General features: G+C 41.2%; 1 protein-coding gene across 4 annotated transcripts in view; it reads left to right on the forward strand.

The window, feature by feature from the left end:
• The first annotated feature begins 20419 nt into the window (after positions 1–20419).
• LPAR1 (lysophosphatidic acid receptor 1) overlaps positions 20420–24825 on the forward strand; it is a 171995-nt gene continuing 167589 nt past the window's right edge. Inside the window, exon 1 of one of the 4 annotated variants that reach the window (XM_021672145.2) lies at positions 20420–20741. The gene's annotated coding sequence lies outside the window, so the exon portion shown is untranslated. Of the gene's footprint in view, positions 20742–21119; positions 21442–21519; positions 21807–24825 lie in introns of those variants that run through there. The other 3 variants (XM_064378988.1, XM_012439144.3, XM_012439145.3) reach the window with 3 other exon arrangements.

Below are 24825 nucleotides of genomic sequence, written 5' to 3' on the forward strand. Positions count from 1 at the left end.
TTTAGTTTATAACATCCACATTTGCCTACTGAAATCAAATAGAAGATGACCATGTTGCTGTTAAGGCATTCATTAAATTAGACAGAACTTATGGCTGAATTTCTCGATCACGTATTCCAATTTCTCTTTGAGATCCTTATTGCACAACAGAGAAATTACAAGAAAGTACCGTCAGAAATAAATGACTGAAATAATTGTCCTTATTCCCGGAGAGGAAGATGGCATTTCAAAGTAGCTGAAGCAAACCTGCCCTAGAAGAGATAAAAAACTCACAAACAGAAGAATGGAAGCCTGTTATTCTCTGCCTCAGAAAAGAAAACTTCAAAGTTCAAGTGCCTGTTTTAAGGGTTTAGGGTTCAAAATAGTACCTGCTTAGCCACTAATGATTACAAAATTTTTATCTATGAAAAACCTGGAGGCAGCAATAGGGTTGGAAGGAAGCCTAAAGTTGGATTTACATAGTACTGTACCTAAGTTTGAGAAAGTCAGCTGTTCATCTCAAAGAATAAGGGGTGACGGAGATTACTGGTATTGGAGTAGGGGTGGCTAAACCTATCCTAGTCTCTCTCTCTCTTTTTTTTTTTTTTTGGCGTGCCAACAACAAGAATACTATTCCCTGAAGCAAATTCACATGTCTCACTAAATGTCCATAAAACCTCAGAAAAAATATGAAGACATGAGTTTTCAAAAAGACTGACAAACTGTTGTCTGAATTCTGGAGGGAACTCTCCTATCAAGACCTCGGAATAACCTATACACACCCCACCACTGCTGCCTCTGTTTCAAAAGTGTTCACCTACACTGGTATACCAATCTCCTCAGTGTCCCTACGTCCTCCACAGGAAGGCATGTGGTAATGTCAGGTGCCCCTGTATGGCTCACACAAACATGAGAAGCCACCTATCCAGCCACTCTCTTGGCCAGTGCTGCATTATAGCTCTCATACAGTGTTGGACAACATATTACACAAATGTAGACAGGGGTTCCCCTGGTCCCAAGGAAGCAGTCCATGAGCTCCAGAGTTCTGTTTCCCTGACATCTTTTCTAGATGTTTTTCTCTATTCTAAGAGGAAAAAAGTGAGGACACTGGTATCTGATTTCAACCTCTCCTTTCTCTCAAAACTCTGCTATAAAAAGGATGAACTTTCACTCTTTACTATGTGGCAGGGGCTTTGTTGAGTGCTGTCTACTTTATACCTGAAATGAAACTCTATGATCAAGCTAGTGATCACATACTGGGGTCTGTCGGAGGGTCCAAGGGAGGGACAGCGGGGGTCGGGGAGGAAGGTCGGGGAGGGATAACATGGGGAGAAATGCCAGACTTAGATGATGGGGGGATGGAGGCAGCAAACCACATTGCCATGTGTGTACCTATGCAACAATCCTGCATGATCTGCACATGTGCCCCAGAACCTAATGTAAAATAAAAAGAAAAGGGAGTAGAGCTATGATTGGAATTCAAGTCTTCTAACTAAATGTCATAATGCTGTCATAATGCTGTGGTGGTCATACTCGGTTCTAGGAGAAGAACAGTGTATACCAGTGGCTCTAACTCGTCAATTTTATATCTGGACTTCTGCTACTTACTGGTTTTGCTTTTATTTGTTGGTGGTCATGTTTTCAAATCCATTAGAATTAATTTTTCTTTTCCAATTACTGCTTTTTAATACATTCCAAGGGAAGCATGTTTTCAAAATTATATTTATGCATTATCCAACAGATCTTATTGGAAATGCCACTTCAAAATGTTTAAAGACTTTATTTGGTTTTCTTCATTGCTATTGTTTCCACAGAGGCCATTTTTTTTCTGATTTTTTTTTTTTTTTAATTTCCTTTTTCTTTTCTGGTGGCTGATTCTTTTCTTTTATGTGGTTATTTTTCACTGACCGCTTATTTATGAATGAAGATTAGAATGATCAGGAGCAATGAGCTTCCCTAACAATCTGGTTGGATTGTGTTTCATATTCTTTGGTGGGGCCCTTCCCTCCTTTCCTTCCTTCCCTTCCCTTCCCTTCCTTCCTCTCCCCTCCTTTCTTCCCTTCCCTTCATGGGCTTTCTTAATCTGGTTGGATTGTGTTTAATACTCTTTGGTGAGACTCTTCCCTCCTTTCCTCCCCTTTTTATGAGAAAAGAGAGAAGGCTATGGTGAAAGATTCAGAAAATGGGAGTATTAGAATAGATGTGAAGCTGCTGTAAAAAAAGAACCTAAAAATATGAGGTCTTAAATAATATACCAATTTATTTCTCTCTCAAGTAATAGTCTAGTGGTGAGTAGTCCAGGTTGGTGGGGCAGCTCTTCTGTCATCAGTTAGTCATTTAAGGACATTGTTTCTTCTATTTTGTTGCTTCTTCAATCCTTACGGTGTTATCTTAATTGACGGAAATTAGATCAAGCTAGAAGGAGAAAGTACAGTGATGAAAGGCAAGCAATTTCCTTTTATGCAAATGATACAGAAGCTGCTGCAGACATCTCTTCCACTCACATTCTTTCAGACACCTCTTCCATTTCCATTGATGAGAACTAATCACATGACCAGTCTGGGAAATGGAAGCTAGAGCTGAATATCCATGTGCCTAGTTAAAATTCCTCTACTAGGGAAGAGGAGAAGAAAAGAACTCTGGTGACCACTGGCAGTCTGTCACACCAAGCTGATAAGAAACAAATCTCTTTAAAAGTATGTAAAACCAGGTCAATAATGTTTCTCTAAGAGCCCAAAGTCATCCATGTGGCTCATAAGCCAAAGGGTGGGTCTCTGAAGTCTGGTGCAGGAGAACAAATGGAACCTCTTGGTTACCACCATAAAACTTAATTGTTTTTTAAATTGTTGAAATAATTTTCTTTTCCCTTCATCCGCAAGGATTCTATGTGAAAGTGTAGAATACTTTTTCTGATGTTCTAAAAGGTGGCAATCTAGGCCATTTATTTAAATACCCTGAATGAAGAAAGTCTATTCAGGAATATCCTCAAATCCTAACTCTTGTTCTTTCTCCAGAGCCTTCTTCAAGTGTTCCATTGTTTCCCTTCACAAAGGAAAATGGGGAAATTCTCCCCAAAGATGCCAGGGACTCTTGGTTCTCTTCCTTCTGCTGGAACTCCTTGGATAGCAAGGGAAAATTTAAAACTCTGAAATAAAGATGGGAATGTATTGGCTTATGCAATGTAAGAGTTCAAGGAACAGACAAGAGATACACCTTGATCCAGGGGTTCGAAACAGGTTATCAGGATATGCCTCCTAGTGCTACTTTTCTGAGTGTTGGATTACCCCTTTGACAAGTTCTCATTCGTGGAGGTCTCCAACATTTCAAGTTTTTGGTTTCACAGCTCCAATTCTACGTTATTTTATTTTATCATTATTTTTTGAGACAGGGTCTCACTCTATTTCCCAGGCTAGAGAGCAGTGGCATGATCATAGCTCACTGCAGCCTCAACCTCCCAGGCTCAAATGATCTTCCCACCTTAGCCTCCTGAATAGCTGGGACCACAGACACGTGCCACCTCACCTGGATTTTTTTTTTTAAGTAGAGATGAGGTCTCACTGTGTTGCCCATGTTGTTCTAAAACTCCCAGGCTCGAGTAATCCCCCTGCCTCAGCCTCCCAAAGTGCTGGGATTATAGATATGAGCCACTGCACCTGGCCTCACAGCCCCAATTCTAGCAGGAAAAGAGAAGATACCACTTTCTCGTCAGCTTAAGTGAAAGTACCCAAGATCATTAGCATAGATCATTGGCTCTGATTAGATCACTGGTTCATCTTAGAACTTTTCAATTCCACTATCACATTGAATGTTCTGAATAGCCAGTACCATATCATCTACATCATAGGCATACATAAAGAGCAAAAGGTTAACACCACACAAAGCAGTAGAAAGGAAAATCAAGGTACTGTTACAGAAGGGAGCTTGGATGGAAGGCAACAAAATAACAACAAATGTCCACCACTCATGCATTTGCCTACGGAGTTGGCACATCTAAGGTAATCTTAGGATGACTCTTAAATACTTGCCTTTGAGTAAGGATGTTCTCTAATGCCCTTTAAATTACTGAGTTTCTCTGAGTCTTCCTATTGCAGTGTCTTATTCCAAGTGTTTATTGTTACCATATCTTCATGTTCTCTCACTTTTATGACAGGCATATGTCTTCCCACTAGGACCTACTGATCCTGAGTAATATCACAGTAATGACCATTTTGCAAAAGTCCTTGTAGTGTTGATTTTACAGGTCACTTCAATTTTTTTGTAACTTCATGCCACACTTTATTTCTCCTGCAGATGGATTTTTTTTTTTTTTAATTTTATGTCTCACTTTAAGAAAATGAGGGAAAACAAGATCAGAGCATCCATAGCAAAATAGTTTGTAAAGAATTTTAGGGAAGAAACCCTTTGTTTAATAAACAGAATAATGGATCTCTCCAAGATTCTTTAAAGACTGGACCTATTGATAGGTGGTTGTATACCGTGGGTTATTCTCAAAAATTTGGAATAGACAAGCCATTTGTTACAATAATAGCAAGGCTCTGTCCATATTGGTGAGGACTAAGTGGGGAGCAGAGAATCTTGTTTTACCATTGTTCTTTTGAACAAAATAGATTAGTTGAGACTTAGACAATGTGATGTGTGACAAGATGGCTAACTAAGAAGATAGACTATGTCTAAATCCTAGTTCTGCCACTTACTGCCTACTTGATCTTAGGTAAGTTGCTTGATTTCAGCATTCCTCTGTTTATTCTTCTATAAAATGGAAATAATAACAGTATTCACTTCACAAAGTTGTGATGCTTATAGAAGTTAGCATGTATAAAATGTTTAGAGCAGTATAAGAACATGAAAGTAATATAAGAGCCAGGTAAGTACATAGTAAGAATTTTGTTAGTGATTACTATTTTATTTTTCATGAAAATCATACATAAATATTCAATGATCAAAATGAAAGAAGTGGTCGAGTGAAGTGTAATCTCAATCTCACGCCTGTAATCTCAACACTTAGGGAGGCTGAGGTAGGAGGATTGCTTGAGGCCAGGAGTTTGAGGCCAGGAGTTCCCTTGACAACATAGAATCTGTCTCTACTAAACAACAAAAATAAAATTAAATAAAAATAAAAAGTTTAAAGTGAGAGAAATATGCAGTAGCAAGTTCCTTGAAGAAACAACCAAAGTACAAAATCCAAATTTTCTTTTTATGAATTCTGCCTAAATTATCCACTTCTGAGTAAGAAGGTGGAAGTTGCATACTAATGGAAAAATGAGCTAATGAGCCTACCCTAGTTTCACATTCAAGAGATGGAATAATTTATGGGAAAGCTCTCAAAGCTTCTAAATGCTGCAATCAAATCACTCTATGGAGAAAGCTACAAAATCAAATTCCAAACAATGAAGACATCAGTTTCTTAATGGAACAGTTCCAACCATCTGGCATTCATATGTTGTTCGTAGCAGTGATTATTGTACAGACATAATGACCCAGTTCCACCTCTAGGCAAGAAGCTTTCATGAAAGGTTTACCCTGGCCACTTGTGGGGGGTTAATATGGCCAGAAGAGTTTTTTTTTCTTTTTCTTTTTCAACTGTTCTATTGTTAATGTTTCAAATTCAGACCTTTTCCCAGCAAAACACGAAAAGAAGGAGCTTCAGATATATTTACAGAGTGCAAGAAAGTGGGCAGAAGGAGAATTCAATGTTTTAGAAAGAAATTTTTCTTCAATGCAATTTTTTTTTAAAAAGTGCCTTGTTACATAGGCTGGATTCAGTCTTAATGATAATCAGTTATTACTACTAAACAGGTTTAAATTAAATTTTGGATGCTTTTTTAAAACTACACTTTAAAATGGACTTTGAATAAAACTCGTAACACAAAGAGCAAAAACATTTCATTTTCCTTTGGATGCACTGCCAATTTTGTTAGCATAGTATCTGTTCCATTTACAATGGAACTTCGCCTATAGTCTAAGATGCAATTGTTCATTTAAAATTAATTAATTCAACAAGTATTTACTGTGCAACTAGAAAGTGCTAGATGCTGAGGTAGGTATATTTAATGGAGTGTAAAAAAGTAGATTTAACGAAATTGGAACAGGCAAGTTGTGAAAAGGGTAGGTTGATACAAAATATTAAGAGAATGAGAGATTTTTTTTAAAAAAGATAACCAGATAAGATGAAAAAGAAGATGGAAGACAAAAGGGAGACATGCAAGAAAAATTACCATGCATTCTAAATAAAATCTACATTGGAGTAATTAAAGAGAAAAATGTTCTGGATAATAGTTAGTATAGGTTTTACAGTTTATAAGCTCTCCTAGAATGCAGTGGAGAAAGGCAAAGAGAAATGACAAGTCAATGACTGAATGGAGAACAGAGATCTCAGAGTCAATATATGCACATGGCTGTTCTTGAAGGATATTGAAATGAACAAAAGCAACAATTAAATATACGGTAGAAGAAAACTTTCCTGAGCCTATTTTATGAAGGTTTACATGCTATTTATAATCCTATTATGCAAAGACCAATTTGTGTAGAGTTGAAGGATTTTCTTGGTTACAACATAGTTTTTTTTTTTTAAGAGAATAAAACATTTAAAGATGTGCAGAGACTAAAATATAGATCATTGCTAAGTTCATTTGGGCTACTATAATAAAATATACTAAACTGGGTAGTTTTTAAACAAAAGAAATATATTTAAAACAGTTCTAGAGGTTGGGAAGTTCAAGATCAAGGCACCAGCAGATTTGGTGTCTGGTGAGGGCCTATTTTCTGGTTCACAGATGTCACCTTCTTGCTATGTCTTCACATGTGAAAGGGGTCAGGGCAGCTCTTTAAGGCCTCTTTTCTAAAGGCACTAATCCCATTCATAAGAGCAGAGACCTCATGACTTAATCATCTCTCAAAGGCTCTACCTTCTGACATCATCACCCTGGTGATTAGAATTCAACATATAAATTTGTGGGGGACACAAATATTCAGACCATACCAACCACCCAGGAAGCCTTGTTGAAAAATGCAAAGATTAGCCCAAGCAACTGAATTGTATACCAAGTTGAGAGCATTTAAAAAATATTATTAAGGGCGGAGTGCAGTCATTCATGCCTGTGATTCTAGTGCTTTGGGAGGCCCAGGAGGAAGAAAGGCTTCAGGGCAGGAGTTTAAGACCAGCTTCAGCAACGTAGTAAGACTCCATCTCTACAAAAAATTAAAAAGCAAATTAAGCCAGATGTGGTGGCATGTGCCTGTAGTCCTATCTACTCAGGAGGCTGAGATGGAAGGATTGCTTGAGTCTAGGAGTTCGAGGTTACAGTAAGTGACGATTGTGCCACTGCACTCCAGCTTGGGTAACAGAGTGAGACCCTGTCCCAATAAATAAACAATAAAAATAACTATGAAAAAGAAAGAAATAATAAACTGAGCACTCAGCACCAGAAAGGAAAGAGGATAACAACATAAACCCAAAGAAGTCAGTAGTTAAACCTAAGGATTTGATTCTAAGCAAAATAATTAATGAGATATGAAACAGTCAAATGAACAGCATTGATAAATACATCCTGGATCTGATTTTTTTTTTTTTTTTGGTGAAGAACTTAAAAATGACCTTTGGCAAAGCAATTTTTTTTTTGAATGTATCTATAGTACTAGGGTAAACAAAGTACAGTAGGCAAATACCCTAACAATTTCGGTTCAGACAATTTGAAATCTCAACAAAAAGATTATTACATGAAAATTATTTAAATATAAATCGTAAGATAAATAGGATAATACCTATGGAAAAGACTTGTTATAGGTTGAGCTCTCAGGAGGTAGATGGGAGAGATTTAGGAGTGCAAAGGGTTCACTGGGGAGTAACATCTGTGAATGGAAAAGGTAAAGACGCAGGATAGGGCAGGGGATGCCATCAGGTCATGATGCAGACCCTACGAAGTCTTTGCTATCCCAATGTGGATCTTGGGAGCAAAGATGGCCCATTAGAGAAGCTTCTCATTGACCTCTTGCTCAGTCATTGGGCATGGTACACCATGAGAAGAACATAATCTCAGCTATCACCTCTTTGCTCATTCATTGGCTGAAAGGATGCCCCAAAAGGAATATAACCCCACTTCAGAAGCTACACAGGCCCCTGAAGGTGCTAAATGCCATAAGTTAGCTAACTATATTCTTTGTGGCTGGTCAGTGAGTTTTCTTGAAAGGGATCTGAATGGTGCATTTCCATGTCTTCTAAGTCCACCTCTTGCTCTGAGTGGATCTATTTCTCCAAAATTGTTGAGGTAGCGGCACCTCCAAGTGTCTGATGGGTCTCTTTTCCTGAGGAAAAACCTAGAAGAAGAAGGCGAGCAGGATGAATGAAGGCTCATCACAATAGTTGGTCTCAGGACCACAAAGAGTGGTCACTCTCTTCTTCCCTTATTATACATGCTAATTCCCCACACCCTCAGTGAATATCTCTGCCAGTCTTGGTAACGTACCTCATGGTGCGACCCAAATTCTCATATCTCACAGGTCTGTGCTTTTGGAACTGTATTTTTTAGTTGTGATATTTGTCCATTCATAACCATAGTTGGACAAGGGAGTACCAAGAGATACCCAAGTGTATCCTGTGAGTTTCATACATCTTTCTTCCTGTCCTATTTAATTACAGCAGCCCTGTCTCCTCCTGCTAAGTATCAGGGTGGATTATTCCTGAAAGGATAGTGATTGCATGTGTTGTCTGCTGATTTCTAGGCATAAGGACCCCAGTTTCCCCAGGCAACAACCATGGCTTGTAGTTCAATGGAAACTTTGCAAGAGTGCAGAACCTCTAACCCTGAAGAGCCCAAAGTTGTGTGAAGAGGAGCACAAAGTGCCACAGGGAGTTACTGACAGTGATGGTAAGGGGTCACTTCTGCTTCCATCTTCTTGGTCCAGGGACTCATGTATTTTTCCTATTAGTGGCAAAGCACTGCATAAACATCCCTGATCCAATGCATATACTGCATCCTGAAGAATAGTTCCGTATTCTCACAGGGTACTGTCCCAGGTTGGTACCTTAGCTGTGTCTTCATTGAAACATTCCATCACTTAGTAGGAAACTTCTAGATGGTGCAGTACGTGATAAGACCACCTGCACCTTCTTCATTGTAAATTAAATGCCCGGGTCGAATGTTGCATGGTATTCCATGCCTGTGGATTCAGACATTCCATAAGCCCTGGATAGTGATACTGGCTGAGGCTCCGAGGGCAGGAAAGGAAATGACGTTTCCAGACTAGGTGTCTATTCCTAAGGAAATGAACTACTAATTCTTCTAGAATAGAAGAGGCCCAACCTTGCAATCTTGCTACCAAGTTGCTAGTTGGTCTCATCAAGGAATGGAGGGGCTGAGCTGGTCTCTGTTTTTGGCAGTCTGAACATTCAGAAGTAGCACTAGCTAATTCAGCTTTGGTAAGTGAAGGTCCATGCTTTTGAGCCCATGTAGCCTCCCTCTCTGCCATGGTAGCCACTTCATTCATTTGTTCTTTGTGTTAGCACTGGTAGTGCTGCTAACAAAGTCTGGCTCAGTGTTCCTGCTTGAGAAGATAAGCAGCAATTCTATCTCTTCCTTCTCCTTCGCCCATTGGAAGAATTATGGAAGGGGGGCCAGGCATGGTGGCTCCCACCTGTAATCCCAGCACTGTGGGAGGCTGAGGTAGGTGGATCACTTGAGGCCAGGAGTTCGAGACTAGCCTGGCCAACATGGTGAAACTCTGTCTACTAAAAACACAAAAATTATCCAGATGTGGTGGCATGCATCTATAGTCCTAGCTACTCGAGAGGCTGAGGCAGGGGAATCACTTGAACCTGGGAGGCAGAAGTTGTTGAGAACCTCGATTGTGCCACTGCACTCCAGCTTAGGCAATGGAGTGAGACTGTGTCTTAAAAAATAAAATCATGGAAGGGGAGGATCATGATCATTCAAGTTCATCTTAGAATTGATTATGGTACTCAATACAGTTGCCAAAACTTGTCCCTAATGGTCAGAACCATGATCTCTCAATCTAAATTTCTACAAGTCAGCACAGATCTCTCTCTGGGAAGAAGTCCAGTTATTTCTATTGTTAATCTTTCAGAAGCCTAAAGTCTCAGAAAAAGGTTTTAAAGACAACTTTTCATACTCCTTCCTTTTTAGATATTTTCTTAGAAATTGGAGATAAATTATCCTTACCAGCAAATCCTAGTAAGATTCAAGAGCTATCACTTTCTTTCTTCTGATCACACTGCATCTTCCCAAGGGTTTTAAAGTGTCCTCTGTTACTGTTTCAAACTCATTCCAGTACCTTGGTATTCTGCAAATTAGCAGTGACTTCTGCAAGGTCACTTCTTGTCTGCATAGTAATCTTCTCCACATCATGGCTATGTCTTATACCTAAGTAATTCTTACTCTGGAATTTGTAATCTTTCCATGGTATAGACATGAGGTGTCCAAGCGTTCCTGGCAATCATGGATGAGGACTCCACACTTAGTGGGTATTGTAGACTGAAACAAGTTCCCCTCTAAATTCCTGTCTTGAAGTTCTAAACCCCAGTACCTTAGAATGTGTCTGTTTGGAGATAGGTCCTTAAAACAGTAATTAAGCTAAATGAGGTTGTATGGATGTGTCCTAATTCAATAGGACTCATATCTTTATAAGAAGAGAAGATTAGGACATAGATACACACAGACCTAGGGAAGTTGAAGAGAAGATACGAGGAGAAGACAAGCCAAGGAGAGTGGCCTGAGAAGAAACATCCCTGCCAACACCGTGATCTTGGACTGCCAGACTCTAGAACTTTGAGCAAATAAATTTCTGTTGCTTAAGCCAGCCAGTCTGCGATATTTCATTATAGTAGCCTTATCAAATGAATACAGTGGTTTATTCCTTTTCTTTTGTTTCTTTATTTAAATTATTTTTTAAAATGGAAACAGGATCTCTCTATGTTGCCCAGGCCGGTCTTGAACTCCTGGGCTCAAGCAATCCTCCTGTCTCGGCCTCCCAAAGTGCCAGGATTATAGGTGTGAACCACTGAGCCTGGCCAATACAGTAGATTTGAATCACCATCAATACACTTACATACACAAGAGTACTTTTCTTTATTTCAGATCCAATTCCTGCTCTGGTACCCTTATTCTTCAGAGTTAGTGGGAAAATAGGAGCTCAGCTCTTGTGGTTTTCTTCTATTCTTCGGAAATAATTACTTACCTACCCAGGTCAGTCAGCATTCCAGAGTTTTCTGTAGTTGCAATGTGTTGGAAAAGGTCCAGCTGGTTTTGGTCCTTGAAGTTTAACTTTGATACTTCATTTGCTCAAGTCCACTACCACTGTGCCATTCACGGGACATGAGCATCTGTGACTAAGCTATTCTAGGGCCCATCTACCTCAGAATATCCATCCCTTGAAGTCTTTTATTCCCCAGGATCTTGCTGTCTCCCTAGCCTCACTGCTAGGAAGCAGGGCAGATGAGCTCTCTGCTCTCAAGATACACACAACTCTGTCTTTCACTCTTTCACTTGTAGAGTATCTGTTTTTAGTTTGGGGAACTAAGGTTTATTCATACCACTCTTTAAATCCCTTTCTCCTAATCTTTCCGTAAAGATTTTTGGCTCTTCTGTTTTCAGCCCTGTCATGTACCTTCCTGAGCAATAAGCACAGAGCATATTCCTATTCAACAATGAGAGAGGGGAAAGTGGAAATACAGGGAGAAGACAACATGGAATGAGAATCCCAAAACAGAGTCCTGTCAATTAATTTTTCTATCCCACTACAGGCGGAAGAGACTATACACATTGATTATCAAAGTATATTTTATGGTTACATAGAATTAGGATGCTATCTATGGGAAACCACAGGCTTTATGAATAGGAGTAAACTATTAACTTATTTCTTATAATTTGTCTTAGGACATGTTTATAGTTGTCTTGGTTTTACCTAGGAGTATAATCACTTTCTGCTGCAAAGTGTTAACATTATTCCATAATTGTTTGTTTTATAAATATTATTGTATGGATAGACCCCAATCATTTCATTTGCTTTTTTTTGAGACAGAGTCTTGCCTGCTCTTTCACTCAGGCTGGAGTACAGTGGCATAATCTTGGCCCACTGTAACCTCCACCTCCTGTGCTCAAGAGATGCTGCCTCAGCCTCCTGAATAGCTGGGACTATAGGTGCATGCCACCACACCCAGCTAACGTTTTGTATTTTTAACAGAGACAGCGGTTAGCTATGTGGCCAGGCTGGTTTTGAACTCCTGGCCTAAAGTGATTCACTCGCATTCACCTTTCAAAGTGCTGGGATTACAGGCATGAGCCACCTCAACCTGCCTCATTTGCATTTAAAATATATTATTGAGATGTAATTTAAAAACAGTAAACTCTACTAATCTTAAATGTTCAGTGCAACATCCTGCATTTTGCTTTGTGGTGGTTACACGTACCCACATTTCCCTAACTGCAGTTTTCTTGTGTGCCTTTTCAGTCAATCCCTACCCTAAAGGCAATCATTGCTCTGTTTCTATCATCGTAGATTAGTTTTTTCATTCTAGAGCTTTATAAACATGAAATCATGTAGTATGCACTGTTTTATGTCTTTTTTTTGCTCAGCATGTTTTGAGATTCACCCATGTTGTGCATATCAGTATTTTGTTCCTGGTATTGCTAACTAGTCTTCTATTTGTGTCCTTAAAAAAAAAATCATTGGAAGGTACTCTGTCTCTGTATCTGGCAGAGTATATATTGGCCTCTAAGAAATGCAGGGGTTTGGCAGAGCCATTCAGTTAAATATAATCAGTGCCTAATCAAGCAGAGTTTCTGCAAAGGTATAGCATCTCTAACTTGTCCACTTATAGTGAGTGCTTACTCAAGGGGCAGTACATTCGAATCTCTCCTTTTCTCTGATCCATCCACGATCTAGGCTACAGGGTGTCATTGAACCCCTGAGATTATATTCAAAAGGTGTGTAAATGTATGCATTAGTTAAGCTAAGATAAGATTCTTACAAAATTAAATGGATCAAAGAAATTTCTTTTTCACACAAGAATCCATCGTGGGTATTCATGTTAGCAGAGAGGTGCTACTTCACATGGATGCTTAGGTGTCAGGACTATGGCTGCTTATTATCTTCAACTCATGGCTTCCAAAGTTGGTGTGGGTATTACCATCTTAGCCAGAAAGGACAAACAGCATGGAGGAGCACACGTGTGACAATTTTATAGGTGGTCTCAGAATTGGCAGAAGTCACATATGCTCACATTCTACTGGCGAGAACCGTTACATGTCCTCAACTATTCACAAAAGAAGCTGATATCCAAGAGGGCAAGAGTGGATATTGTCACTAGTGGCCTCTCCTACAATATGTATATTCTACATGTATCTATAGTTTTAATTAGGTTTTCAAAGGGACGGGTCTATGCCCAGAAATGTTTCAGAGCCTGATGTAAGGGCACATGAGCACTGCTGCTTCCACCTTGTCCTAGAAAGTATACCGGGCCATCAAGGCAAAATGACATAAAATACTTACCATAACATAGGAAAACCCTCTTTCCCGCTGTTACGCAGGATGACATCATACTGTTCATACTCCCTGGCATACTCACCGCAGATCTTGAGGCTGACATCCTATGAGCTACTAGATCTCACAAAAATCCAGCATATTAGAACAAGTCATATTTTATTTGAAAGAGGAGCAATCTTATGTAGTTTGTGTTTTTGTGTCTTTTGTAAGAGATTCTTCTCTACTCTGAAGTGATGAAGATGTTTTACAAATCTGGAATTTTCACTTTGCAAATTTAGGTTTTTAATTCATTAAGAACCTTTTTTAAAAATAGTGTGACATAGGGATCTGGTGTTTTTTCTTCTATGTAAAGTACAAATTGTCTCAGTATCATTTATTAAGCAGCACATTTTTTATTTTAGCTTTTAAGTTCAGGGGTACATGTGCAGATTCGTTACATAGGTAAAGTTTTGTCATGGGGGTTTGCTGGAGAGATTATTTCATCACCCAGGTATTAAGCCTAGTCCCCATTAGTTATTTTTCCTAATCCTCTCCTGCCTCCCACCCTCCACCCTCCAATAGGCCCCAATGTGTGTTTTTCCCCTCTATGTGTCCATATGTTCTCATTATTTAGCTCTCATTTAGAAGTGAGAACATGTGATGTTTGGTTTTCTATTCCTGCATTAGTTTGCTAAGGATAATGGCCTCCAGCTCCATCCATTCCCTGCAAAGGACGTGATCTCATTCCTTGTTATGGCTGCATAGTATTCTATGGCATATAGGTACCAGATTTTCTTTACCCACATTTTATTTAGCCCATTGGTCACTGATGAGCATTCAGGTTGATTCCACGTCTTTGCTATTTTGAATAGTGCTTCAGTGAACATACGTGTGCATGTGTCCTTATAATAGAATTATTTATATTTTCCTTTGGGTATATACCCAGTAATGGGACTTGGGTTGAATGGTATTTCTGGTTTTAGGTCTTTGAGGACTTACCACCCTGTCTTCCAGGATAGTAGAACTAATTTACACTTCCACCAACAGTGTATAAGCTGTTTTTTTCCTCCACAACATCACGGACATCTGTTGTTTTTTGACTTTTTATTAATAACCATTGTGACTGGTGTGAGATGGTATCTCACTGTGGTTTTGATTTGCCTTTTTCCAGCGATCAGTGATATTGAGCTTTTTTTAATGATTATAGGCTGCACGTATGTCTTCCTTTGAAAAATGTTTGTGTCCTTAGCCCACTTTTTAATGAGGCTGTTTTTTTCTTGTAAATTTAATTTCCTTATAGAGGCTGGATATTAGACCTTTGTCAGATGCAAAGTTTGCAAAAATGTTCTCCCATTCAGTAGGTTGTTTACTGTGTTGATAGTTTCATTTGCTGTGCAGAAATTCTTTAGTTTAATTAGAGCCCATTTGTCAATTTTTTCTCTTGGTGTCTTCATCATGAAATCTTTGCCTATGCCTATGTCCTGAATGATACTGCCTATGCTGTCTTCCAGGGTTTTTATAGTCTGGGGTACATTTAAGTCTTTAATCCATCTCAAGTTAATTTTTGTATATAGTGTAAGGAAAGGGTCCAGTTTCAATCCTCCGCATATGGCTAGCCAGTTATCATAGCACCATTTATTGAATAGGGAATCATTTCCTCATTGCTTGTTTTTGTCAGGTTATTCAAAGATCAGATAGTTGTAGGTGTGTAGTCTTATTTCTGTTTCTCTATTCTGTTCCATTGGTCTATGTGTCTGTTTTTGTACCTGTACCATGCTGTTCTGGTTACTGTAGCCCTACAGTATAGTTGGAAGTTGAGTAGGTGATGCCTTCAGCTTTGCTCTTTTTTTTTTTTTTTTTTTTTTTTTGATACTGACTCTCACTCTGTCACCAGGCTGGAGTGCAGTGGTGTGATCTTGGCTCACTGCAACCTCCACCTCCTGGATTCAAGCGATTCTCCTGCCTTGCTGGGACTACAGGCGCATGCCACCACACTGGCTAATTTTTTTGTATTTTTAGTAGAGACAGGGTTTCATCATTTTAGCCAGGATGGTCTTGAGCTCTTGACCTTATGATCTGCCTGCTTCAGTGTCCCAAAGTGCTGGGATTACAGGCGTGAGCCACTGTGCCCAGCTAGCTTTGTTCTTTTAAGGAAATCATCTTTGATGTATGATTTTGCATGGACTCAGATATGTACATGTAGTTGCTTCTGAATTCTCTTTCACTACATGGCCATCTTTACATTAATGATATCAACTCAATGTGCTTATTATGCATATAGTGAAAACACACTGAACTTGGTTTAATAATATTATATGTAGAGTTTATCATTTTTTATTCCTCAGTAGATTTATCCAGTATTTTCTTTTCTATGGCTTTGTCAGGTTTTGGTATCAAGATTTTATTAGCTCATAATGGAGCTAATTTTTCTTTTTCTATGCTTTGTAACCGTTTGAACAGAGGTTATTTGTCTGAAGATTTGGTAAGTCTTGCTAACCAAAACTTTGAACTTTTTTGCATATTTATTTAGAAATAAGAGTTTAAATTATTTAATGGTTTTAAATATATTAATGTTATTTTTGAATTAATACAATTTTGTAATTTGTTATAAAGTATTTCAGCTCTGTAATTTTGCTGTTTTTCAAGTTCTAAAAGTACTGAGCTTTGTATTATTTAAAAATTTTGCACACAAAGTAAAATTTTCTTGATATTTTTAGCATACATTTAAATGTACTTCAATTAAAATCGCACAAAATGTAACTATACTGTTTTGCTAAATTATATCAACAGAGTTTGCATGAGTTTATATCTACATTGCAACTATCATTATTTAAAGGAAATCTTTGTCAACAAAGGAAAATATAAAATCGTGTATTATTTTAATTTTCATTTTTTATTGAATTAAAAATTAATTTATTGAAGGAAGTCTTTTGGCCATGTTTTTTAATAGTCATAATATTCTTAGTATTTTTCAAATTCTACTAAAACTATAATTAGAATCTCCATTTGTAGCCTCATTTGTTTCTTTTCTCTTTTTTCATTGTCAATTTTACTAGAAATTTATCTATTTGACTATTGTTCTAGAGAACTAGGTTTTGTTTTGTTGACTGTTTCTATGATTTCTTTGTATCCAGATCCATTTTTAGCTTTATAGATGTATGTATAACACACATACATTTTTTTCCTTTTCCTTTTCTCTTTTCACACTGTTGTAGATCTAAGCCTTTTTTACTTCAGATGAGGGAGACTACAGAGAAAGGATTTGCTAGCCTTGACCTACTTCTGACATTACCCAGATTATTCATGCAGATACATGTGATAAGAAAAAGGTAAACACAGAGTTACTCTGTTTGGGGCTTTCATTGCAGCCTAGTCCTTGCAGGAGGCTGCTTCACGCAAACCCAACTTCTCTCCATTCTTGGAGTCTCCTTATGCTACCTGTACTCTGAAGAGTGTTTTTATTATTATTATTATTTTACTAAATTGGGCTGCCCCACCCACCTTTGCCCCTGGCATTTTAAAATAGAAAGGTTTCCTAAGGAGAATTTTTTTTTTTTTTTTTTCCTAGCCAAGGGGAAAAACAAGGAGAGGCACAAGAAGGAAGAAACCTATGCCTGGAGGCCTCTGAATAACTTTCCCCAGCAGGCTGAGTTCTCCCAGGGTATTGTTTCACCAAAATACAGTCTTTGAATGGGTCTCTACCTTAATAGACTGGAGGGAAAGTTTCCAACAGATCGTTTTGCTGATAGTTTTGATTACTCAGAAAATTTCAAAAGCTTTTTGCCAGAGGGATGCGAACAGAGGGAGTAAGAGAGAACTCTTCCATGAGTGTGCCATGACTGGGGAACCCTTTTGAACAAATAATAGTGCCAAAGGCAGTCAAAGCCAATTTTTCCCTCCTTAAATGCTTCTCAAATTATAGTCCTTGGATCACTAGCTAATATTGATAATCTGACAAGGTCTATCCTGTCCTTCAAGATGTTAATGTAAAACCTGAACTTGAAATACTCATCAAAATGTTTCATTTTGCTGAACGTTTTCTTTTTTAAGACAGAGTCTTGCTCTGTTGCCGAGGCTGGAGTGCAGTGGTGCAATCTTGGCTCACTGCAACCTCCACCTCCTGAGTTCAAGAGATTCTCATGCCTCAGCCTCCCGAGTAGCTGGGACTACAGGCGTGCACCACGATGCTGGCTAATTTTTGTATTTTTAGTAGAGACAGACATGTTGGTCAGGCTGGTCTCGAACTCTTGGCCTCAAGTGATCTGCCTACCTCGGCCTCCCAAAGTGCTGGGATTACAGGCATGAGCCATAGTGCCTGGCTTCATTTTGCTGAAAAAAAACAAACAAACAAAACAAAACCAAAAAACTATATATATATACACACACACATACACACACATATATATATAAATTTAAAAATTTTAAAACCTTTTAAGAGACAGGGTCTGGCTCTGTTGCCCAGGCTGGAGTGCAGTGGCGCAATCACAGCCCACTGCAGCTTTGAACTCCTGGGCTCAAGCGATCCTCTCACCTCAGTCTCCCAAAGTGCTGGGATTACAAGCATGAGCCACTGTGGCTGAGTATTTTTTGTTATGTTTGACAGCACCAGCTGTCTTTGGGTCTTCACCTCTGCTGAAGTCATTTGAAGAAACAAATCTAAAGAAACACTGCTTGGCAGAGGTTAGTAGAGAAAGGTTAGGACAGAAAGCATTAGGATGATTCTCCAAGAAAGGGAATGTCAGAATGACAAGAGGACTACAGACAGGAGAAAACATTCAAGAAAACATATCAAGATATTCTTCGTTCCTGCTGAAACATCATTAATGTTAGTGTTTTCAGAAGCCCACTCAAATATATTATTTTACTTTGATAAAAGACAACTTGGAACCATATGAAATAGACTGCACTGGTACTATTATTCCATTTTACAGATGAGAAAAGCAGCTCATTTGGAACATAATGAACCACCTCTTATGGATTAATCTATATGCTGAACTGAATTCTGTATTGTATTTCATTTTCTCTCTCCTTTTCCACTGGATGTACATACCTACATTTAATTTGAAAGTTATTGATCTAAAGCTGGCTGTAGAAGCTGTCTCATTCAGATAGTTTCATGCTTGTCAGGAAGACAGGTCTGTCCAGGCAGACCTTTTATTTTGTTCTCTATTTCATTTTAGGCCATGGCAGACCAAATAAAGAGGAAATGAAGTGTTTTATAGCAAATAACTTACTTTAGAATACACATGTCTTGTATGGACAGGCCTCCCAATTTGATGTTAGAAGGGACCACAGAGTAGTTAAGATAGTTAATATGTAGTCAAAACAGAAGCAACTGTATTCCTTAAGAAGGTAAGAGATGAAATGAATATATTAAAAATATTCAAGTTGAGTGGTAGGTAAGAAACTCCTTTTATTCTACCTTTGATTTATGAGGAAAGGCCAAACATGGAAATAATTAATTTAAAAATGTTCTTTATATTAGATATAGAAGTATTGGTGTTGAGAAATCTGACAGTAGAGTGTATAGGAAGAAAGAGACAGGAAAATTAGCTAATAAGTAATTTTTCTGAATTGAGTAGAGCTATGGTTAAAAGTATATGGAAACCTCTTTCAAGTATATTCTTTTTGTACCAAAATACACTTTTTATGATACTTAGATTTTACAGTGGACATTTGCCTATGCATCCCAATATAAAATTTCTTATAGTTTGAGATCAACCACTATCATTTGTGAGATAAGTGAGTGGCTGGTATTCATGGGTGTATGTATTTATATGCATTTCTGCATGCTGTACATGAACATAGTAGCACTGTGCATGAACACATTAGCACTGTGCATGTGCTAAAATTTCAATTTTTTCACATGGTAGGTTATTATAAAATAAATCATATATTGGTAGGGAAGGTATAGAAAGCAAAGTTATTTAAAGTCGAATTTTAAAAAAGGTTCAAATGGGCCTGGGCACTGTGGCTCACACCTGTAATCCCAGCACTTTGGGAGGCCAAGGCAGGCAGATCACCTGAGGTAGAGAGTTCGAGACCAGCCTAACCAACATGGAGAAACCCCGCCTCTACTAAAAATACAAAATTAGCCGGGCGTGGTGGCACATGCCTGTAAATCCCAGCTAATCGGGAGGCTGAGGCAGGAGAATTGCTTGAACCCGGGAGGAGGAGGTTGTGGTGAGCCGAGATCGTGCCATTGCACTCCAGCCTGAGCAACAAGAGCGAAACTCCGTCTCAAAGAAAAAAAAAATTGACTTTTTTTAAAAAAGATTTGAACCATTGTTTTAAAAAGGAAACAGCTTTAGATAGTAAATTATTTACAGCCAGGGCTCAGCCCTGAGCATCCTGTGAAAAACCACACGAGCTTGGTCAAGGTCCTAAGCAGTCACCGGTGGGAGATGGTCATGGTCTCTTCACAGCATAACTCAATTGAGGCTTGAAAAGTTTCCGTCCAACTGCGGTTTGCAGGGACTTTTCTCTTCTGCAAAGTCCAAGATGACCGGGTGGCCATCATCGACATAGCCCTGCCTCGCTGTGCTGCGTTTCTCTCAATCAGATCAGTCCTGCAGAGTCCCCAAGCCTTACTGCTGTCCTGCTGTCTTCTGTGCGGTTTCAAGGAGAGGGCTCATGAAACGTTTACTCACACGCTGCAATTTTGATATGCGGTGGCCTTAGCTGTGGAGCGAGAGGCCGATAATTCTGATCACTCCGGAAATCCTGGGAAGCCAGGGGTGGTAGATGGGTGTGGTGGGGTGGCGTGGCTAGGTAGACCCCATTGAGTTGGTGGTGTTATAAGACCTGGGCGAATCGCTGTGGCTGCCACTCTCCTGAGAACGATCCCTAGGCCTTAGTCCGGCGCCGCGCCCGCCCACACCTCCAGGTGTGCAGTCTCCGCCCTTAATTACTCTCACTAAAATTGATAGTTTACACTTGCAAAGCTACACTGGGAAAGCGGAAGAGAAATGTCTAATCATGGATATGGAGAACTAGGGGAGCAGACACACTTGCTTCGGTTTGCAGATCCAGTGAAGTGAAAGATCAGAATTAGAAACGTATGCACCTTCCTAGCAGCAAAGCTGCCTCTGCGTTCTTCGCAGTCTCCGGTGCAGGGCGGCGCTGGCAGAAACTTGGCGCCTTCTGGAAAGTTTAGAAAGTGAACTACGAAAGAGAGGCCCCGCGATGTTTTCCAGAGCTTTTCGAGGGGGAAGAGGAGAGCGACAACGTGAAAATGCCCCGTGCCGGGGCGTCCACCGGAATCCCACTAGCTGTCCAGCCCTGGGGTGAGCGCAGGAGGGGCGGGGGTGGGACCCGAGCTGGCGGCCACCGGTCTCCCGCTGCGGGTGTGTCGGCTCGGGGGCGGGGCGGGGGAGGCTGCTGAGATAATGAATGGGAGGCTAAGGCCTCCCCCCGCCGGCTACGGAGCCAATGAATGGAGGAGGGGGCGCAGAGGTCAGGGGCGCTGGGGGCGCCACATCAGGTAAGTGGGCCAGCTTGGGAGCAGGGAGGGCGGACTCTGGGGGTTCGGGAGTTGCTGACTTGTGCTACGTGGAACAAGCAGAAAAGAAGGAAGGCGGAGGAAGAAAGGAGGCTGGCGTCGGCGCTGTTCCTCCGGCCCTCCCTCGGCGCCCCCTCCTCCTGCCGGCGCGCCAAAGCCGGGCAGTAAGGGCCGAGCGGCAGCTGACGCTCCCCGAGTGGGGACTCCGTCTCCAGCCCCCCTGTAGAGCACGGCTGGGATCTGGGGCTGCCAGGGGCCCGGACCTCGGAGCCCTCCCCGCCGCTCGACTGAGCGCGGGACCCCGGCGGGGTGGGCGCAGGGGGCGGCCCAGCTCTGCGCGACGGCCGAGGGGCGGGCGGAGGGCCGGACTCGGCTGACGGCGGGGCGGGGGCCGCCGGGACTGGGCGCGCGGCCTGAAGCCAGCCCGGGGGCTGCGGGAGCGGGACGCGCGGCGGCGGCGGCGGCGGCGGCGGCGGCGAGCGCAGGTAAAGAGGCCGGAGCAGCCGTGGGGCCGGCGCCCCCTGGGCGCGAAGCCAGAGGCCGCGGCTACGGCTCGGCCGCCGCACTGCGCCCTGGGCTCACACTGTCCCGCCGCCGACGGGCTTTGTGGCTGCGGGCGGGCGCGCGTGTGAGCGAGTGCCGGTGAGAGTGTGGGTGCGCGCGCTGGGCCGCGGCGCGGGTGGGTGGCCGTGCGTTCCTGCGAGCCGGCCTGCAGGAGGCGAGGCTGCCCTGGCCTCCCGCACCCAGTGGCGGACCAAGCCCCGGGAGGGAAGTTGCTGCAGCCGCTCTGGCCGCCGGCCCTCCCGTCCTGCGCCAGGTCAGTGCGCCTCGGGACCCGCCCAAATGACACGTAGGTGGCCTCCAGTTACCTGGGTCGGGGTGGGTGCGCGGGAGGGCTTGCGAGGGGCCCTCGAAATTCTCCCCAAACCTCGTCCTGATGGACGTGCACCTCCGAGCAGTCCCCGCGCCTCCTGGGCTCCCGCACCTCTTGCTTCCCACTGAAGACTCGGTTGTCCCCCACACTCCGGGCTGAGGACTTTTAATTCAGTTTCTGTCCAGCCGCCTAACAAACGTGCTTAGCAAGTAACTGGAGGTTGTGAGGCATGGGAGGGACCTGGCTTTGAGTTGATGGTTTTGAAATCGACGGTTCTTTTGACTTGCGTGGGACTCCTTTGTGGCGAATGGATTTAAAGTTTATTCTTGTTTTTCTTTGCTGCCATTTGGCCTTTGAAATGTTAAGAGTGAAGGCTTTCAGGACTTGTTGCTGCCTGTTGTCTGGGGCCTGAGGTGGATCTCCGCTGTCGCTCCCCCTCCTTTTCATTTTTGTTGAAATCGCGTGGATTTTTAATAAATGTGGGTGCTGGCTTGTTTCACTATGGACGCATCGTTTCCTATGGGGTTAGATAGATATTTGTAAACATAAATATTGAAAACGTAAATAACGATCACAGCGAAATCCTCTATTCCTTCAGGCTCTAACAGTTTGTTTTTCACGTATTTGCATAAGTGTGTTTGCTCAGCTAAGCATAACTGGTAAGCCAGAGGTCTGCAGTTCTGGTTAAAGGGAGACTGTGCACTTGGAAAATGCTAAGTTTTTGCAAGAAGTTATCCCCTTGCCAGATAGAAGAGTGAGTTCCAAGGAAAAAGGGTGTATGTTAGGGGCGTGGTTGTTTGAACCAAACTAAATGCATTAAAATACACAGGGAGGTAGAATGTCACCTAGTTGTTACTGCCCTTGATTTCCAGATCCCAGTAGGAGCGAGTATAATTGCCTCAAATGCAAAATTATGAATAATAATCATCATTGTAAGTATATTAAGGCTGCATTTTTTCTTGATACTAATTTGAGAATAAAAAAAATCAAGTGGCAAGAGAAGGAGGTAGCTTGAGGCAGGAAGGCACGGGCGAGGAGCGAGGAGAGAAGGCTAGGTTGTCATCATCCCAGCCCGCAAGGCACACCGCGTCCCCTAGCGGCGCGACCTTAGCCAGTCGGGTCAGCCCAGCTGCTCCTGGTCTCTGGGTCCCCATCTGGAAAATGGATGGGGTTGGTGATCTTTGCTGTTTCTTCCGGTTTCCCAAATAACTAGAAACCGGTGCGAGGTTATCTTATGTTAAAGCAGTAGGAAAAGCTAGGAGGGGGATGTGTGAGGTCCAGAGGGCCCGGAAGATGGAAGAAAACCAGCAACAGAGGATGCCTGGAGGAGAAAAAGCCTTGAGCTGGGAGTTCATTTCCTCTAGTTTTTTTTTTTTTTTTTTTCTTTGCTTAAGGAAATCAATCATACTTTCCCTCTCAGATCAACCTCTTGTTACCCTTATTATTTTAAGCTTGTGAGTTTGGTGAGGTCAAGGTGATCCTTGCAGTCTGACTTCTACCAGGCATCACTTGACCCATTTGCATCATTGTCTCTCAGGGGAATAGCTTCTGCCCAGGGCTGTGGGCACTGAGCATGGATTTCAGTCTCCCTGTGAGTGATGGGAAAGAAATAACAGAGGTAAGAATGTAAGTGGCAGCCCTTTCGAAATTTCTGTTTTTATTCAAAGCTAATATTTTCCGAAAAGTAATTTGATTTTTTTTGTTTCAAATTATACTGTAGACTCTGCAAGGTTTTACTGAATCTATTCCATTAGTGACCTACTAGAACATTCAGAGTAAAAAATCTCTCCTGCTTAGTCTTTTTGATACACAGTGATATTCAGTCTGAAGTAAGTGATATTTAGGGCCAAGACTCATTTCAAATGCTTAGTATGGAAAGTTGCAATCCGGGCAGAATACACTGTATCATTTTCACTGGGAAGCTCCAAGTATTCAGCAGATAACAGCACTTTTAGAATTTAGTTGAGGTCAAGATTTTAATGTCTATGCTTGATGTGTGTGGCCTGTCTTCCTTTTCTTTAATGTTTTGGTATCAATATGCCTACGCCCTTGAGGAACGTTATTTATTTTAAAAGCCAAAGTATGATATAATAAAAACTTAAACATAAGCTCTTGGTTTAAAGTTGAATAGTCTTCTCTGGCCTTAAATCAGCATGATACGACTTTTTGGTTTCTTATTTTTACATCTCATGTTACCCTGTTATTTAAATATCCCTGGCCTGGTGTGGTGGCTCATGCCTGTAATCCTAACACTTTGGGAGGCTGAGGCGGGAGGATCACTTGAAGCCAGGAGTTTGAGACCAGCCTGGGCAACATAGTGAGACTCTGTCTCTACAAAAATAAATAAATAAATAAATAAAAGAATTATCTGAGTATGGTGGTATGTGCATGTAGTCCCAGGTACTCAGGAGGCTGAGGAGGGAGGATGGCTTCAGCCCAGGAGTTCAAGGCTGCAGTGAGCTGTGATTATGCCACTGTACTGCAGCCTGGGTGACAGAGAGAGACTCAGTCTCTTAAAAAAAAAATCTTAGGGAAAACTAATGGATGTCTTAGAAAGTTGAGAGAAAAGGAGGCAATTTTATTTCAGCAAACAATTGTTGAATGCCTTCCACTGTGGCAGATGCAAGCATGGTGAAAAGGAAGCTCCAGAAAGAGCTGCAACCGGGGGGAGTATGTATATGCAGTGTTATGTAACTGGGTGGTAGCTGTACAGTCCAAGAGCTTTGGTGTGCCAGGGAATGGAGAATTACATTTGGATTCAGGGAACAACCTTACAAATGTGGGTTGAAGAATAACATATCTTTTAAAAGATGAATGGTGGAGGAATGAAGACAAAGTGAGAGTCTAGGGTGATGAAGGTTAGAAAGTTACAAAGTGACAAAATGTGGGGGACCTCTCATGTTATTTTAAGGAGTTGTGCTACATGGGGATAGGGAAGTGAGGAGGAAGTATTACATAACCTCAAGATGCAGAAAGACACTGAGTAACACATATT

This window comes from Aotus nancymaae, unplaced genomic scaffold, assembly GCF_030222135.1.
Source record: "Aotus nancymaae isolate 86718 unplaced genomic scaffold, 86718_ANA_hifiasm-v0.15.2.pri h1tg000003l, whole genome shotgun sequence".
Classification (NCBI taxonomy): domain Eukaryota; kingdom Metazoa; phylum Chordata; class Mammalia; order Primates; family Aotidae; genus Aotus; species Aotus nancymaae.